Here is a 15409-nt window from a genome sequence, read left to right as displayed (position 1 = left end):
TTTTCTAAGTACCTCAATACTTATGTAAAATAAAGATTAAGATTTGCTTTAATTGTCACATGTGCATTAAAACATCAAAATGTACCATGAAATATGTTATTTGTGTTGTATGAATAGAATGGTCTGTCTGGATAGCACATAATCAAATAGTTTTAGTGTATCTAGGTGCATGTGACAGTAACAATCAAATATAATAGATGAGAATGTTCACTCTGAGACTGGTGAAATTTGGAATTTTCAATGCTGGACACGTGGAGGCTCAATTATGGTGCTCCTTCAAAATGCAAACTGAGAGATTTCTGGAGTCAAGGATTCTGTGACATGGGTGATTCTTGATTGTGGGTGTTCAGCTCGGTGCTGAAGTGGATTATCTATAATTGCAGTGAATGTTGGAGCAGGTTTAAAGGGTGGGATCATCTTCTCCTCTGCTCCACTTTCTGACGTTATGTTTACCTGCATCCAGGAGTGATGGAAAGTTGATGTTATCATTGCTCAGCTCCATGCCAACTTTAAGCCAAAACTAATCTCATGTTGAAAACATTAATTGGAAAGGCACCAGCTCAAGTCCAATGGAGCTCAGAAAACAAACTCCTGAAAACACCAGACACACCCAGCTTTACGGTTAATTATTTCTGTTTGGCACTCCTAAATTTCTTTTTAATAACCTAAGTTAATCTTTGAAAGTGGCAGAACAAGTCAATGAATCAGAAATTCATGTAACATCCCTGAATAGAATCTAAAGCAAGAAAAAACTCCATACTGAATTGCTTGGGCCTCAGCTGAAGAGTATCAGGTGTTGGAAAGAACGTTTCAGAATCTATCATCCTATACTTCAATTTCTAGATCTACTGGTTGAAGGTGAGAGCAAGTAGTGGATGCCTATACAAAGTAGTGGACTCGGCCTAGTCTATCAGTGGCGAAGCCCTCCCCACCACTGAGCACATCCACAAGGAGCGCTGTCACAGGAAAGCAGTGTCCATCATCAGGGACCCCCAGCACCCAGGTCAAGTTATCTTCTCACTGCTGCTATCAGGAAGAAGATACGGGATCCTCAAGTCCCACACCAGCAGATTTAGGACGTTATTATCCTTCAACCTGGCTCTTGAAGCAGAGAGGATAACTTCACTCAACCTCACTTTCCATCACCGTACTATTCCCACAGCCAATGGACTCACTTTCAAGGACTCGTCACCTCATGTTCTCCATATTAATTTTTTTTTGTAATTTATTTTTTATTGAATTTCATCATCAAACAAACATTTCCATAAGTTGTATTTCAGATACTGTACATATATATCATATGATCATATTTGTCACAAATCCCCACATAATATTGATCTGAGGTATACACTTATAGAAAGGAGAGGAAAGAAAGAACAATCGAAAGAAGAAAACTATGTACAGAGTAGGGAGTGATTTTTTTTACAACATATTCATTGACTTGTGAGAATAAAATCAGGCCTATGAGGTGTTATGTAGTTAAACCATTTTTTCCAGTATGAATAAAATTGTTCCAACTTATGATTAACAGATGCTGTTATCTTCTCCATTTTGTAAATGTCCATTGTAATTTCCATCCATACATTTAAAGTTTGGCTCTCCTGAGATAACCATTTCTTGGTAAGGCAAACAACAGGAATTCTGCAGATGCTGGAAATTCAAGCAACACACATCAAAGTTGCTGGTGAACGCAGCAGGCCAAGCAGCATCTATAGGAAGAGGCGCAGTCGACGTTGCAGGCCGAGACCCTTCGTCAGGACTAACTGAAGGAAGAGTGAGTAAGGGATTTGAAAGCTGGAGGGGGAGGGGGAGATGCAAAATGATAGGAGAAGACAGGAGGGGGAGGGATAGAGCCGAGAGCAGGACAGGTGATAGGGAAAAGGGGATACGAGAGGATCATGGGACAGGAGGTCCGGGAAGAAAGACGGGGGGGGGTTGACCCAGAGGATGGGCAAGAGGTATATTCAGAGGGACAGAGGGAGAAAAAGGAGAGTGAGAGAAAGAATGTGTGCATAAAAATGAGTAACAGATGGGGTACGAGGGGGAGGTGGGGCCTAGCGGAAGTTAGAGAAGTCAATGTTCATGCCATCAGGTTGGAGGCTACCCAGTCGGAATATAAGGTGTTGTTCCTCCAACCTGAGTGTGGCTTCATCTTTACAGTAGAGGAGGCCGTGGATAGACATGTCAGAATGGGAATGGGATGTGGAATTAAAATGTGTGGCCACTGGGAGATCCTGCTTTCTCTGGCGGACAGAGCGTAGATGTTCAGCTAAGCGGTCTCCCAGTCTGCTTCGGGTCTCACCAATATATAAAAGGCCACATCGGGAGCACCGGACGCAGTATATCACCCCAGTCGACTCACAGGTGAAGTGATGCCTCACCTGGAAGGACTGTTTGGGGCCCTGAATGGTGGTAAGGGAGGAAGTGTAAGGGCATGTGTAGCACTTGTTCCGCTTACACAGATAAGTGCCAGGAGGGAGATCAGTGGGGAGGGATGGGGGGACGAATGGACAAGGGAGTTGTGTAGGGAGCGATCCCTGCGGAATGCAGAGAGAGGGGGGGGAGGGGAAGATGTGCTTAGTGGTGGGATCCCGTTGGAGGTGGCGGAAGTTACGGAGAATAATATGTTGGACCCGGAGGCTGGTGGGGTGGTAGGTGAGGACCAGGGGAACCCTATTCCTAGTGGGGTGGTGGGAGGATGGAGTGAGAGCAGATGTACGTGAAATGGGGGAGATGCGTTTAAGAGCAGAGTTGATAGTGGAGGAAGGGAAGCCTCTTTCTTTAAAAAATGAAGACATCTCCCTCGTCCTAGAATGAAAAGCCTCATCCTGAGAGCAGATGCGGCGGAGACGGAGGAATTGCGAGAAGGGGATGGCGTTTTTGCAAGAGACAGGGTGAGAAGAGGAATAGTCCAGATAGCTGTGAGAGTCAGTAGGCTTATAGTAGACATCAGTGGATAAGCTGTCTCCAGAGACAGAGACAGAAAGATCTAGAAAGGGGAGGGAGGTGTCGGAAATGGACCAGGTAAACTTGAGGGCAGGGTGAAAGTTGGAGGCAAAGTTAATAAAGTCAACGAGTTCTGCATGCGTGCAGGAAGCAGCACCAATGCAGTCGTCGATGTAGCGAAGGAAAAGTGGGGGACAGATACCAGAATAGGCACGGAACATAGATTGTTCCACAAACCCAACAAAAAGGCAGGCATAGCTAGGACCCATACGGGTGCCCATAGCTACACCTTTAGTTTGGAGGAAATGGGAGGAGCAAAAGGAGAAATTATTAAGAGTAAGGACTAATTCCGCTAGACGGAGCAGAGTGGTGGTAGAGGGGAACTGATTAGGTCTGGAATCCAAAAAGAAGCGTAGAGCTTTGAGACCTTCCTGATGGGGGATGGAAGTATATAGGGACTGGACATCCATGGTGAAAATAAAGCAGTGGGGGCCAGGGAACTTAAAATCATCGAAAAGTTTAAGAGCGTGAGAAGTGTCACGAACATAGGTTGGAAGGGATTGAACAAGGGGTGATAAAACAGTGTCGAGGTATGCAGAAACGAGTTCGGTGGGGCAGGAGCAAGCTGAGACAATAGGTCGGCCAGGACAGGCAGGTTTGTGGATCTTGGGTAGGAGGTAGAAACGGGAAGTGCGGGGTGTGGGAACTATAAGGTTGGTAGCAGTGGATGGGAGATCCCCTGAGCGGATAAAGTCGTTGATAGTGTGGGAGACAATGGCCTGGTGCTCCTTGGTGGGGTCACGATCGAGGGGTAAATAAGAGGAGGTATCCGCGAGTTGTCGCTGTGCCTCGGCAAGGTAGAGGTCAGTACGCCAGACTACAACAGCACCCCCCTTATCAGCGGGTTTAATAATAATGTTAGGATTAGTGCGGAGGGAGTGGAGAGCAGAGCGTTCCGAAGGAGTGAGGTTGGAATGGGGACAAGGTGCGGTGAAGTCGAGACGGTTGATGTCCCGTCGGCAGTTGGCAATAAAGAGATCCAGAGCAGGCAGAAGACCAGAGCGGGGTGTCCATAAAGAAGAGGAGGGTTGAAGACGGGAGAAGGGGTCATCGGTGGGGGTGGAAGAGTCCTTGCCGAAGAAGTAGGCTCGGAGACGGAGACGGCGGAAGAAAAGTTCCGCATCGTGGCGAACACGGAACTCGCTGAGGTGTGGGCGAAGGGGGACAAAGGTGAGGCCCTTACTGAGAACAGAGCGCTCTGCCTCCGACAGTTGAAGGTCGGAGGGGATGGTAAAGACCCGGCACGGATGAGAGCTGGGATCAGAGGGGGGAGGGGGGAGGCTGGGGGTGTCAATGGAGAGGGGAGGGTTGGGGTGAGAGGAAGATGGAGCCTCTGAGGGCCCAGGAGCTGACGGTGGGATCTGAGGAAGACGGGGCTGCAGAGTGGTGGTGGGGGAAGGGGAGACGGGAGTCACAACAGCAGCACATAAAGACCCGGCCTGGAGTTCAAGGCTGGAGTCGCAGTTGGTGGTTGCGTAATCACTTCGAATGTCTCCATGGTCATTGCTGGAGTCCGGGTTTTGAATATGTCCTGAGGTGTTGGAGCCGCCGAGATCAATGGCAGAAGCCGCAATTGAAAGTTCATGCCTGCTAGCGTCGGGGCCGGCAGGCTCTGGAGTCCGTAGATGTAAGATCTTGCGATCTTTGCCTAACATGCTAAAGTCAAAAAAACGGCAAAGGTCTTTTTACCAGCCACCAGCAGTATATTCATTAAATATTCAACCATTCAAGAATCTTTTCAACCATTCTTGAGGTATATACCCAAAATATATGGTCTTACTCTCTAAGGGTATTTCACATTCGATATTAATTTTTTAATGTATTTATTACTGTTTTTCTCTTTTTGTATTGCAATTTGTTTTTTTTTGCACATTGGTTGTTTGTCCTGTTGGGTGGGGTCTTTCATTCATTCTATTGTGTTTCTTGGATTTACTGTGTATGCCCGCAAGAAAGAGCCTCAAGGTTGTACATAGTGACATATATGTACTCTGATAATAAATCGACTTTGACTTTTAAAGGGAATCTTATGGGAAAGAATTTTTGACATACAGTATGGGTAATATCTGGAACCCACAGCCAGGGAAGGTGGTGGAATTATATGGAGTGCAGACACTGGAATCTAGAGCAACAAAGAATCTGCTGGAGGAACTCAGCGGGAGATGATGCTCGACCCACCGAGTTCCTCCAGCAGATTGTTTGATGCAACAGAGATCATTTCTTCCCTTCAGTGTTACAGGTACAAATTAAGTGACATTGTACAAATCTCTTAATGGATTGAGACATAAGCACAGTATAAGAGAGGTTCTAAATGAATGAACTAATGAGTATTTTGCATTATACAATAAATAACCAGCATAAACACCAGAGATTCTGTAGATGCTGCAAACCAGAGCAAGACACACAAAATGCTGGAAGTAGAACCTATGAAGAGGGCAGAGAGCCTTCATGCCAACCTTCAATTTTCTCCAAACTCCTGTGGAATTGTTGCCATTTCAAATCGGATTTACCACCTTTCTACACAGGTTTATTACACATCAGTCTTCACTACTGCTGAATAGATTTCCCACAGAAAGAAATTCTAGACACCTTTGATATTGTATTTGTACAAAGAGATGTCAAATTCTGCACCAATATTGGACGTACAATGCTTGCAATGTGACACCTCCGGAGCAATGGTTAGCAGTTTGCAACGCAGGGAATTCACGTTGCCATGGAACCGTAACCTGCAGCAGTTAGTTTGCAAGGCTGCTTGTCACATGGTCTCGTGAATGGAATTGAGCTGGAGCTGGCAAAATGCATGCAGAGCCTGTGCTGCGGTTAGGTTTGCACTTAGCATGGGTCAGGTGATATTATGTCAGTAGACTTGTACTCAACATGCATGGAACTATACCCAGGCTGGGTTGTCACGGACGGAACTGAAAGTAGGCATCAAGCACAGTCAGAGACCTACCCAGGAGAACTTAGTGGGCAAAACATCTGAACCACTGGGATGGGAGTGCGTATGGATCATTTCAAAGTACATTCATTGTCAAAGCATGTACAGTACTGTACAAAAGTCATAGGCACACACACACATATATTTATGAAAGAAGGCTCCAAGTCAAGCGTGCACAGCGCAGGCTCACAATCAAGCATACTTTCTTCAGCCAATGATTGGTGTGTCAAGGCTGACCTGGACGGGAAAGGCAGTTTCCCGGAGCAAATAGCTTTCACCACATTGCATCCAGATATAAATTGTATGATCTGCCACCAGTAGAGAAGTGGTTATTGGTGAACTCACAGTCCCCTGGGAAGCCCATGAGCGCAAGTTAACCAAGTATGCAGAATTAAGATCAGAGTGCAGAGACAGAGGGTGGAAGGTCTCATGCTATCCATTTTGAATTAGGCGGCCGTGGTTTATTGTGTTCACTCTCCAGAAGTGGCTGCGTGACCTTGGCTTCACTAGAAGAGAGATCAAGTCAACCAGCAGGGCTGTAACTGAGGTAGCAGAGAAAGGATCAGCATGGGTGTGGACCAAGTATGTCCAGAGGGGCAGATAGTCAGACAGTGTATACATATCTTGCAAACCCTTCCGTAGTTGCATAGACATCTGAAGAGCAGACTATCTGTTGGATGGAAGTGACCAACAACTCTGATAGAGGCAGATGCCAAGTTTTTAAGCTCACCAGTGGGAGGTGGTGCTTTAGCACTGCTGGCCCACCACCTCCAGGGAGTCTTGATCATAAGCGGGCCGAAACTCCTGAAGACAGGTGGCAGATCAACTGATGATCCCACTGGTGATAGCACAGGACAGTTAACATCTTAGTCCACCTGTATTTTGTAACTATTTTGTAACCCTATATATATGAGAGAGAGAGGGGGAGAGGGAGCACGCGCGTGCACGCTAGGGAGCCTAAGGCTTTTTCATAATACTGTAGTAGACATGTATTGCACTGTACTGCCTCTGCAAAAAACAAATTTCATGGCATACATGAGTGACGATAAACCTGATTCTGACATGCGTCTCTGTTCTGGACTGAGAGTGGGAAGGAGGCAGGGGGAGGGGAATCATGGTGGGGAAAAGGGGAAGGGAGAGGGGAGGGAGTGGAAACAACCAGAGAGACATTCTGTAATAATAGTGATGACAGAGCATACAGAAGTGAGATACATCAGCTAGTTGAGTGGTATCACAGCAACAACCTTGCAAACAACATCATTAAGACCAAAGAAATGATTGTGAACTTCAGAAAGGTTAAGGTGAGGGAACACACATCAATCCTCATAAAGGGATCAAAAGTGGAGAGAATGAGTTCCTGGATGCCAATATCTCTGAGAATTTAACAAGGACCCAACATATTGACGCAGGTACAAAGAAGTCCATAAAATCATAAGACAGGAGCAGAATTAGGCCACTCAGCCCATCAAGTCTGCACTGCCATTTCATCAAGGCTGACTCCAGATCCCATTCAACCCCATACACCTGCCCTCTCACCATGTCCCTTGATGCCCTGACCAATCAGGAATCTATCAACTTCCACTTTAAATACACCCTCGGACTTGGCCTCCACTGCAATCTGTGGCAGAGCATTCCACAGATTCGCCACTCTTTGGATAAAAAAAAAATCCTCTTTACTTCTGTTTTAAAAGGTTGCCCTTCAAATTTGAGGCTGTGCCCTCCATTTCTGGATACCCCCACCAGAGGAAACTTCCTCTCTACATCAACCTAATCTAGTTCTTTCAACATTCGGTAGGTTTCAATGAGATCCCTATCCATTCTTCTAAATTTCAGTGAATACAGGCCCAAAGCTGCCAAACACTCCTCATATGTTAATCCCTTCATTCCCGGAATCATCTTTGTGAACCTTGTCTGGCAACACATCCTTTCTGAGATAAGGGGCCCAAAACTGTTGACAATACTCCAAGTGCAGCCTGACTGGTGTCTTACACATCTTCGTATTATCTCCTTGTTTTTATATTCTATTCCCCTTGAAATAAATGCCAACATTGCATTTGCCTTCTTTAACACAGACTCAACCTGTAAATCAACCTCTGGAAGTCTTGCACAAGGACTCTTGAGTCCCCCTGCACCTCTGATGTTTGAACCTTCTCCCCATTTAGATAATAGTCTGCACTATTGTTCCTTTTACCAAAATGCATTATCATACATTTCCCAACACTGTATTCCATCTGCCACTTTTTTACCCATTCTTCCAATTTTTGCAAGTCCTGCTGCTATCACATTGCTTCCTCAGCACTACCTACCCCTCCACCTTTCACCTATCTTCGTATCATCCGCAAACATTGCCACAATACCAATCAATTCCACTATCCAAATCATCGACAAACAATGTGAAAAGTAGCAGTCCCGATACTGACCCCTGAGGAACACCACTAATCACTGGCAGCCAACCAGAAAAGGCTCCCTTTATTCCCACTCACTGCCTCCTGCCTGCCAGTCATTCCTCTATCAATGTCAGTATAATTCCAGTAACTCCACAGGATTTTATCTTGTTAAGCAGCCTCATGTGAGGCACCTTATCAAATGCCTTCTAAAAATCTAAGTAAATGACATCCACTACCTCTCCTTTGTCCACCCTGCTTGTTACTTCCTCAAAAGAATACTAACAGATTCATCAGGCAAGATTTCCCTTTGCAGAAACCATGCTGACTTAGACTTACTTTATCACTAAGTACCCTGAAACTAAGTCTCCAAGCACCCTGAAACCTCTTCCTTAATAATGGACTCCAACACTTTCCCAACCACTGAGGTTAGGCCAACTGGCCTATAATTTCCTTTCTTTTTCCTTCCTCCCTTCTTAAAGAGTGGAGTGACATTTGCAATCTGCCAGTCCTCTGGGACCATGCCAGAATCAAGTGATTTTTGAAAGATCATGACTAATGCATCGTAACCTCTCAGGACCTTGGGATGTAATCCATCTGGTCCAGAGGACTTATCCACCTTAAGACCTTCCAGGCTGTCTAGCACTTTTTCCTTTGTAATAGCAATAGCACTCATTTCTGTTCCCTGACACTCACGGACCACTGACACACTGCTAGTGTCTTCCACAGTAAAGACTGAAACAAAGTACTTATTAAATTCTTTTTCTGTTTCTTTGTTTCCCATTACCACCTCACCAGCATCATTTCTAGTGGCCCAATATCAACTCTCACCTCCCTTTTATTCTTTATATAACTGAAAAAGCTTTTAGTATCATACTTTATGCCATCAGCCAGTTTGCCCTCATATTTCATCTGTTCCTTTCTTATAGCATTTACAGTTGCCTTTTGCTGGATTTTAAAAACTTTCCAATCATCCAACTTCCCACTCACTTTTGCTACCTTCTATACCCTTTCCTTGGCTTTTATGTAGTTCTTAACTTCCCTTGTCAGCCACGGTTGCCTACCCCTGCCATTTGAGAACTTCTTCTTCTGTGGGACATATGTATCCTGCGCTTTGTGGACTATTCCCAGAAACATCAGCCACCTCTGCTTTGCCATCATTCCTGCCAGTATCCTTCTCCAATCCACCTGTACAAGCACATCTCTCACGCTTCTGTAACTCCCTTTATTCCACTGTGATACTAATACATGTGACTTATGCTTCTGCCTCTCAGATTGCAGTATGAATTCAATCATATTATGTCAAGTTATTACACAACATCCAATCTAAGATCGCCTTTCCCTGAGTAGACTTGAGCACAAGCTGCTCTAAAAAGCCAGCTCATAGGTGTTCAACAAAATCCCTATCTTGAGATCCGACACCAATCTGATTTTTCTAATTCCCTTGTATATACAAGTCCCCATTACAACTGTGACATTACCCTTATTACATGCCCTTTCCAGCTCCCTTTGCAATCTCAACCCCACATCTTGGCTCCTATTTGGAGGCCTGTATATGGTTCCAGTGTTTTTTTTACCCTTGCAGTTTGTTAACTCCACCCACGAAGATTCAACATTCTCTGACCCTCTGTCACTTCTTCCTGAAGATGGAATTGCATCTCCTACGAACAGAGCCACACCATCGCCTATCCTTCCTGCATGTTCTTTCAGTACAAAGTACTGTATCTCCTTAGATGTTAAGATCCCAACTCAGACAAAGAAAGTATGACACTGGCTATATTTCATTAGGTGTTTGAGAAAATTTGGCATGTCACCAAAAACCCTTGAAAATTTCTACACATGTACCATGGAGAGCATTCTAAATGGCTGCATCACCATCTGGCATGGTTGGTGGGGGGGGGGGGGGGTTACTGCACAGGATTGAATTAAGCTGCCGAGAACTGTAAACTTAGTCAGCCCTATCATGAGCACTAGCCTCCTTAGTATCCAGGGAATCTTCAAGGAGCGCAATGTCCATCATTTAGGACCTCCATCGCCCAGGTTATGCCTTGTTCTCATTGCTACCATGAAGAAGGAGGCACACACTCAATGATTCAGGAACATTTCTTTTCTATTATTATGTATTGCGATGTACTGTTGCCTCAAAAGCAACAAATTTCATGATACATGCCGGTGGTATTAAACCTGACTCTGATTGTGATTGAAATCAAATGACCTTGCCTGGTGTTTCAGGGCTGAGTATGTCTGCACTCATGCCACCCTGCCGCCCCTGGCACTCCGTCACTTCCACCATGCTTCACCCTCGCTATTCCCAACATCCTTGCTCCTACCAGATTTACAAACTTGCTCTCCGCTCCATGTTGACAAAGACGGTACTGTGCAAAAATCTTAGTCACCCTGACCCTTTGCACAGTACTATATACCATACACAACCATAAGATTTATCTTCTTGCAGACAGTCACAAGACAAAGAAACACAATAAACTTCATAAAAGACCCCACACTACAAAGACAGTCATACGTCCAATGTACAAAAAAGAAAGAACAAATCATGCAAACCATCCACAGAATATGAACCACAAGAGTCCCTGAAAGTAAATCCACAGCCATAGAGCCATTTCAGTACTATGGTACGCGTCGATGGCCGCAGTACCACCTTGCAGAATATACTGAGGACATAAATATGATTCAGAGGTATGATCAGAAATAGCGTGGATGGAGTTCTATCCACGATCTGTCAGCATGGATATCGCCATAAAATTCTACAGTATAAAACAAGGCCACCCCACCCATCGTGTGCATGCTAACCACTACATACCCATGTATACTGATCTGTTACCACTACTGGCCTGTAACTATGCCTTGGTGGCATAAATTGCTGCAGCATGTAAAATTTTGTTTTGGAGTATTATGTGGTTCTGGTTGTCCCACTGTGGAAAGGGTGCAGAAAAGGTTCACCAGGATGCTGCTTGGATTAGAGGGTATGAGTTACAAGGAGAGGTTAGGCAAATTTGGGTTGGTTTATATGAAGCATAAGCGGTTGAGGGGAGACCTGATAAAGTTTTAAAATTATGGATAGGATAAATAGTCAGAATCTTTTCCCCATGGTAGAAATGTCAAACACTAAAGGACATGTTTTTAAGTTAGGGGGGAAAATTTAAAGGCGATATAAGAGACAAATTTTTTAATTCAGCGAGAGGAAGGTCACGAGGGGTAGTAGTGGAAGCAGGTAGTTTAAGCTTTTAGACAGGCACCTGAATATGAAGAATGAAGGGATATGGATGACTCACAGGAAAAGGACACTTAGTATCAAGATAGTCATAACATTCTGAGCCAAATGGCCTGTCTCGTGCTGTACTGATCTCTGTTTGTGTTGTAAGTGGTTATTTCTTAAATGTTGGGAGAGCCTCATTCACCACCATTCCTTCAGGCAGTTCAGATGCTCCAAGTCCCAAACCTACAGCCCCCCCCCCCCCCGGCCCCACCTCTGCCCATGGTGTAAATTCTTCTTCATCAAATCCAGTTTAAATCTCTTATCCTAAAACTCCATCCACCAGCTTTAATCCCCTCCTCTATGGTGAAAACTTCCCTACTATCCATCCAGTCTTATAGTTTTGTCCATCTCTGTTTCCACTCAACTCCACCTCCCCCAGTCTCCTCTGCTTCCAGGAAAACAGGCCCAGCCTCTCTGGTCTCACCCCCTAACTAAAACCCACCAACTCAGGTGAACCTCCTCTGCACTCGCGCCAGGACAGTCAGTCCTTCCTATAGCATTCTAACCAGAAAAGTACATTATACTTCAGCTGGGGCCTAACCAATGTTTTATGACATTGTGGTATAACTTCCTTGTTCTTACCTTCATTAGGGTGCCACAGTAGTGCAGTGGTTAATGCAACATTACTACAACTCAAGCAACAGACTTTGGAGTTCAGTTCCGATATCACCTGTAAGGAGTCTGTACGTCTTCCCCGCGGAATGTGTGGGTTTTCTCCGGGTGCTCTGGTTTCCTCCCACAGTCCAAAGACTGGTAGTCGGTTTGTTGATAAACTGTCCCGCGATTAGGCTAGGGTTAAATCAGGGGTGGCTGGGTTGCTGATTCGAAGTACCAGAAGGGCTTACTCCATGCTGCATCTCAATAATAAATAAAACACAAGTATCCATGTGCCATTTTTTCACTAGTTTATCTACCTGAGCTCACTTTCAAAGAATCTTGGATTTGTATGCCACTCCTCTGTACCTCAATACTCTACAGGGCACAACCATTTGTGGTGTATGTTCTTGCCTCGTGTTTCTCAGGATTAAATTCCATCTGCCGTTGCCCTGCCCAATTTACCAACCCAAAATATCATCCTCATTCAAAGTTCAAAGTAAATTTATTACCAAAGAACATATATGTACTACTGCTGCTATTGTGTGGTCCAGAATCTCCGGAGGAGAAGGCCCCGAGTCCTCGGCTTTGCTTGCTGCTCGGCGGCCGGGGCGGGGTTGAAGCACTCGGCAGAGGATGGTGCTTGGAGAGGCTGTGTCAGAGGGGCTGGTCGGAGGCTTGAAGTTTTTGGACAGACTCAGAGTCCGCTGCTGTCGGGTGCTTCCAATGGTGCTGCATCGGCAAGTTGGCAGCACTTGGAGGTTCATGGCAGGGAGAGTTTCTCCCTTCTGCCTTCTGAGTGAGATGATGAGTCTATCGGGACTTTGAGACTTTTTTTTTACCGTGCCCATGGTCTGCTCTTTATCAAATTATGGTATTGCTTTGCACTGTTGTAACTATAATTATGTGGTTTTGTTAGTTTTAGTTTTGGTTTGTCCTGTGTTTTCTTGTGATATCATTCTGGAGGAATGTTATATCATTTTTTAATGCATGCATTTCTAAATGACAATAAATGAGGACTGAGTGTCCTCATAATCTAATCTATGTCACCATAAGCAGTAGCTTCTCCATACCAGACAGTAATGCTCTCCACGGTACAGGACAGTTTGAGTGGTTAAGAGTATACTCAGAACCAATTAACACACATTATATGATTTAATCGGGACAAAAGAACACACATTAGAATGTATCCAAGGAAATTTGGTAGGCATGAGAACTGTATTCAGGATAATCAAGCATGTATTACAACTGTTCTCTTGAAGTAAGCACACACAAAGGATTGAGCTAGGAAAGATTAGCCTGCAATGAGGGTTATAGACTCAACAGCTTTATCACAGACATAACCCTCCCCACTATCAATGACATCTTCAAGAGACGATGCTCTCTTCTCATGATTACTATTGGGAAAGAGGTACAGGAGCCTGAAGACCCACACTCAATGATTCAGTAACATCTTCTTCTCCAAAGCCGTCAGATTTCTGAATGGTCCATGAACCCATGAACATCACCTCATTATTCTTTTTATTTGCACTATTTATTTTGTAGTTTACCATATTTTATTTTTGTCCTTGCACTGTACTACTACAAAAAGATCAGATTTCAGATCATCTCAGTCAGCAATAATGAACCTGTTCTGATGATTCCGATAGCCTGCATTGTAACAGTATAATGAGCTTGCTTATACTTACCAGAACTGTACCCTAGGCACATTAGAGTCTTTACAATTGCATCCAGGACAGTTAGTATACAATAAAACTTTACTCAGAACATCTGAGCATGAATTAGGACTGGTCTTCAGAACAAGCAATGGGCTTGATAAAGCCCTCCTCGGCACAAGGAGTGCTGCCGCAGGAAAGCAGCATCTATCATCAAGCACTCCCACCATGTTCTCTTTTTCCATAGCTGCCATCGGGTAGTAAGTATAGGAGACTTAGGTCCCACACCACAGGTTTAGGAACAGTTATTACCCTTCACCCACCAGGCTTCTGAACCAGAGGGGATATCTTCACTCACCACATCACTGGATTGTTTCCACCAACCTAAGGACTCACTTTCAAGGGCTCTTCATCTTATGTTCTCAATATTTATTGTTTATTTATTTATTTTTTTCTTTTTCTATTTTCATAGTTCATTGTCTTTTTCTAAAAAGTTGAGCTATATATTTTTTTAGATATCAATCACAAACAAGGAAAAATCTGCAGATGCTAAAAATCCAAGCAACACACACATACAAATTTCTGGAGGACACAGCAGGTCAGGCAGCATCTATGGAAAAGAGTACATTCAACGTTTCGGGCTGAGACCCTTCATATTTTTGTGCCTGTTTTTCTGCTATTATAATTATATAAATTATTTATGCTGTGTGACTGTCCATACTCTGCTTAGCACCTTGGCCCCGGAGGAACACGGTTTCATTTGGCTGTCTTGATGTGTGTGGTTGAATGACAATTAAAGTTGTACGTTGGTTGTTTGTCCACCTTGTGTGCAGTTCTTTATTGATTCTATGGTGTTTCTTTGTATTTACTGTGAATGACTGAAAAAATGAATCTCAGGATTGGATATGGTAAGAGTTACAGTTATGTACTTTGATAGACTTACTTTGAAGTTAGCATGCATTAGAATTGTACTTACAATTTAGTAAGGTACTAAGGACAAGCTAGCAGGCATTAGAGTTCTATCATATTAGCAGGCATTGCAACTGTATATAGAACAAGTCATGATATGGAGTCATAGAGCATTACAGCAGAGAAATAGGCCCTTCAGCCCATCTAGTCCACGTCAGTCTGTTTTCTGCCTAGCCCATCTGCCTGCACTTGGACAATAACCCTCCTATCCAAACTTTTCTTTAAAGACACCTAAGGGAGAATTACTTTGTGCAGAGTGCAGGAGTACCTGGAACAAGCTGCCAGAGGAAGTGTCGAGGCAGGTACGATTGCATTTGGATAGGTACATGGAGGGGAAGGGTTTGGAGGGTCATAGGCCAATCATGGATAACTGGCACGAGTAGGGAGGATGCTGTGGTCAGCATGGACCATTTGGGCCGAAGAGCCTGCTTCTGCACTGTATCACTCTATTCTAAATTAGACAATTGAACCTGCATCTAATACAGTCATAGAAATGGATAGGAGTGCACTTTTAATAATAGAACCTTCATTCGAATTTTTTCCAGAACAAGCCTGCATGGGTAGACGCACACCCAATTCTACATTCAATGCT

The sequence above is a fragment of the Mobula hypostoma genome, chromosome 10 (genome assembly GCF_963921235.1).
Source record: "Mobula hypostoma chromosome 10, sMobHyp1.1, whole genome shotgun sequence".
NCBI classification, from domain to species: domain Eukaryota; kingdom Metazoa; phylum Chordata; class Chondrichthyes; order Myliobatiformes; family Myliobatidae; genus Mobula; species Mobula hypostoma.
The sequence above is the reverse complement of the archived record's forward strand: the minus strand, read 5'-3'. Positions refer to the sequence as shown.